Source organism: Mirounga leonina, unplaced genomic scaffold (assembly GCF_011800145.1).
Source record: "Mirounga leonina isolate KUSES-001 unplaced genomic scaffold, KU_Mleo_1.0 Mir_224, whole genome shotgun sequence".
NCBI lineage: Eukaryota > Metazoa > Chordata > Mammalia > Carnivora > Phocidae > Mirounga > Mirounga leonina.
The window spans coordinates 5,757,477-5,762,413 of record NW_023270615.1 but is presented as its reverse complement, the minus strand read 5'-3'; positions in this window follow the sequence as shown (position 1 = coordinate 5,762,413).

Here is a 4,937-nt window from a genome sequence, read left to right as displayed (position 1 = left end):
TTTGCTACAGGATGCCTAGGCTGATGTACACCCCGACTGGAAATGGGATACTCTTAATTTCCTTTGAAGAAGAATGTTTTGAATTGCTCACACCATTTTTGAGTACTCTTACATACATCATCTTAAATTTTCTCAAACCTGCAAAATATAGACAGCTAATCCATTTTAAATAAGCAGAAGTATGAAGTAGCTGGAATGAAGGACCTAATAAATTGCACACCTCTCCTTCTTGCCTGGTTTCTGCATTGACTGAGAATGAAAAATGTTCAAACAGGCAAACGGAGCTCCAAGTAGCACTTTTATCACTGATTATGCAAAATGCAAACACATGGCCTAAGAATTGTTATCTATATAGATGTGTTAATAGTATATCCCTGAAATAGACATATCTACCCTCAAACCAAACCAAACCAAACCAAACCAAACCAAACCACCATAGTCCTTTCCTTGTAAAAGTGCAGCTTTTTTACTGCTAGGCTTCCCAAAAGGTCTAGAGCAGGTCAAAGCTCAGGCTTTTCCTGAATTTGCAAAGAGAAAGCAGCAGGAAATTGTCTAAGCTACACCAATTGGCTCATTCTCATCTCCCCCTGGAGAAGGGCAAGGAGGCAGAGAACAAGAAGAGTTAGTGTCTACATGAAAATATGAAGCTAGGAAAAAGTGGATTTCCCAACCTCAATCTTTCCAGCTTTATGTTCTTTTCAGTTTTTAAGTCTATGGTTAACCAAACTGTGACTATCATCATTTTGGGAAGGAAATCAGCAATCTATTAATGCAGTCCTGTGACCAGTTTATCAGACTGTTCTTATAATCCCAACTGCAGTTTCTGTGTATACTCTTGGGCCAACTATTGAGTAAGTTTGATTTTGCTGTTAGAAGTCTTGAAAATAGGTCCAAAGATCACTTTTATTAAATTAACTACACAGCTGCTGTACCCTAGGCTGAACTTCCATTCCCTAATCAATTTCCAATTTCAAATTAAGTCTATCTAGACTGTTCAACACATTTTATGAGGTCTATTTATTTACTATTTTACCAAATATGAGCTGGGCACCCATGGCAGGCACTGTTACAGCCCAAGGCATCAACCAGTAAATGAAACACCATTCCTGCTTTCATGAAGTGTATATGCTATAGGAGAAATATAAAAATATACCTATAAAGACACAAGTGTATAATATTTCAGGTTATGATTAGTGGAATGAAAAGAGGGAGGCAAGAGAGAAGGGAAAGTAGGAAAGTTATTTAAGATAAACTGGTCAAGAAAGATCTCTGAGGGAGTGACATTTGAGTAGAGAGTTGAAGGAAGGGAGAACACTTTGTGGGCATCAGGAAATAGTTCATTCAAGGCACAGGAAACAGAAAGTACACAGGAGCAGAGGGGATGGCAGGAGCAGAGTAACAAGAAGGAGATGAGCCTGAAGAGGCAGAGAGAAGGCAGATCACATAGCCTTGCAGCCCCAGCGAGGACGGCAGCTGTTACGTTGAGTGAAGGCAAAATGGGAAGCTACTGAAAAGTGTGAGGATATAAATATAAGACATTTTATTTTTTATTTTTTTATTTTTTTATTTTTTTATTTTTATTATTATTTTTTAAAAGATTTTATTTATTTACTTGAGACAGAGAGAATGAGAGAGACGGAGAGCACATGAGAGGGGGGAGGGTCAGAGGGAGATGCAGGCTCCCCGCCGAGCAGGGAGCCCGATGCGGGACTCGATCCAGGGACTCCAGGATCATGACCTGAGCCGAAGGCAGTCGCTTAACCAACTGAGCCACCCAGGCGCCCAATATAAGACTGTAAGAGGTAATTACAGGAACAGTCAGGGGCTGTGGGACTTGGTGGCTTGAATCATGGTAGTCATAGTGAGAGTGGTGAGAAGTGGTGAAATTTCTGGATATACTTTGAAGATAAATGAACAGAATAGGGCAATTTTCTGTCATGGAAGAAGAAAGAAAGCAGAGAATTAAAAAGCTGTGGCTTAAGCAATGGAGAGAACGGAGCCTCCATTTTCCATGATGGGGGTATACTGCAAGAAGAGCAGGTTGGTTGACAGAGATGGTGAGGTAGAAATCAGAAGCTTATTTTCAGATATTAGCATTTGATATATCGAGTGGATACCCAACTCATTATTTTGAGTGGATAATTAGATATACAAGACTAGAGTTCAGCAGAGAAATCACAGAATTCATCAAAGAGATGGCATTGAAAGTTGTGTGTCCCTAGATGGGATCATATAAGCAATGAATGAAGACAGATACTACCAATTACAGAGTCCTGGGATGCTTGACCATGAAGAGAGAAAACTGACAAGGAAAAGTCAGCAAAGGAGACTGAGGAGTCCCTCAGTTCCCCATCTGGTTCATATTTCACTGCCCAGCCCAGTGAACCAGCTGAGGTGTGTAGGAGCTAAAGAATAACCCTGAGAAATTCAGGAGTCAGACATATTGAAATAAAAATACCTGAGAGAGCTGGGGAATCCTCTCAAGTATGTGCAAATGATGGACTGCGTGGTACTGACCCATAGTTAGCACCAAAAATCCACTGAAGACTTTGAAGGCAAAGTCTTCACCATTTAAGAATAAGGCCAGCACACAATACTCTCTGAAAGCAAATCAATCCCAAAGAAGAAGAGGTAGAAGCAGCCATCTTTTCCCCAAATTCACAAGTGAGACAATTTGTTGTCATTCCCTAACACAGTGGTGCCAAATCACTGGCAGGGGTGGTGACTGACCACCAGAAGACATCCTGCAATGTTCGAAGCGTTTTTCATTGTCACCACTGGATGAAGGTGCTCCTGGCATATAGTAAGTAGAGGCTAGGGCTGCTGCCAAATACCCCATAAAGCACAGAGCAGCTTCTGCCCTTCACAACAAAAAACTACCTGGCTCTGAATGTCCATAGTGCCGTGGCTGAGAAACTTTGTCCCAAGGGCAATGGTTAGGGAGAGTTGCGAAGAGTTATTTTGCATAGTTATAGTTTTAATGTATAGAAATGCATTACATTGTGATTTAAATTTCTTTTTTTTTTCCAACTCAGATTTTTTTTTTTTTTTTACTGTGGCAAAATATAAGTAACATAAAATCTAACCACTTTAACCATTGTTAAGTGTACAGTTCAGTGGTATTAAATACATTCACATGGCAACTGTGTGGTTCCACGGACACAAGGTACCCAGAGTAGTCAAACTCAGTCAGCCCCATTTGGAAAATACATTTATCTCAGGAAGTACTACAGGAACCGTTTCATGTAGAGGGGATAACGTTAGTTGCAGCCCTTTTGGAGAGCTAAAAAAAAATAGGGAAAAAAATGAAGGTAAGCCACATAAATGAGCTATAGCAAGAATCTCCAAACTTGAGGGCTGGGGCAACACAGGGAAGAGAAATCTAGGAGCTTAGAGGAGAGGCTCTCATGGGACTGGGGCTCAGGCCTCCGTTGAGACTTCTGGAGGAGCTCAGATAAAGAGGAAGCTGCCAGAAGCTGGACACCAACCCAACTGCTTCTGTGGCAGCAACTCTGACTGTAGGACAATCAGGAAAACAGGATCACGGAGAACTTTTCATCCTCCTTTCAACCCTGTCTGATAATTTCTTCTAGCGCCTCCTATTGGCAGAATTGAAGAAAGAAAGATGCCTTTCTGGGGAAAGTAGTTGGCAGCATTCTAGCTAGAGCATCCCAGAGAAAATTCCTGAGGTGTGGGTGTGCAGCTGAGGCATAAGGGGTACAGAACAGTACAATATGTGTAAACCCCAACTGGGACGTGATATACATCTTGATGCACATCCACCATATTTCACCTATGAATTTACCCACTGACTCTCTCAAATTGTTCCCAACTATCTGCCACCACACACTACGTCGAGAATGTCACGCTAATATAGAACTAGCTACTAGATCATAGTGGTCATGAGTAAGTATTTTACTAAGTAGTTCTAGATTAATCTTTAGATTGTTTGAGCCTCTCTAAAGTCATACCACCCATCTGTAAAGCTGAATCTTCACACTGGCATTTTTTTTTTTTATAGAAATATCTTTGTGGTTTTGATTTCTCAGCAGAACATTTGAAAAAAAATTAAAACAATTATTTGACTCTACTGAGACCTAAAATTGATTGATCTTACAAATTTCTCTGTGTTCCAACTCCCCTCCTCCAAATACTTTCATTTTAACCTAGAAAATATTACATGTTCTTCATCATTGTAGCCACTCCACTGGACCCACTTACCAACTGCCCTTGCTTTGTATATGTCTAGCAGGTTACATTCAAATCTATCTATTGCACTTCTGTACCCAGACAGCTGAACAGTGCAGAAGGCACACAACCATGCCTCCCACTCTCACTTTAGGTGTTCAGAATGCTTTGATATTTATCTAGCTGTGTTCGAGTGAGGAGACAGGCTTAGGGTCACCCTACTCCTCCTCCATCTTACCTCCCACCCTGCCAGTCTCACCTTAAATTTTAGTCACTAACTCAAGTGGACTGGCTAACAAAATACATGCAGAGAAAACTCACAGAACAAAATAAATTAAAATTGCTAATAATATACTAAACTGCACAATCCCCTCATGATTAGACAAGCAAATTAAAATTACCAGATACCATTGTTATCAAATTGGCAAAAGACAATAATATTTGATGATATCTGTTGTGAGAAACAAGCACACTCTTACACTTTTTATTTATTCACTGATAACACACATTTACTGAGTTTCCTCCACATGCCAAGCACATTTCTAGGCAATGAGAAAATAGGAGGAACCAAGATAGATGTCTCTGGCTCAAGAAGTTAACATTTTAGCAGGGAGAAGGAAAACAAATACACAATGATATGTCATATATTGATAAAAAGAAATACATTAGAGTGAAAGGATAGGTAATGATTGATAGAATAATACTTTCTCATAAGGTGGTCAGCACATACCTCTATAAAACAGATGCCC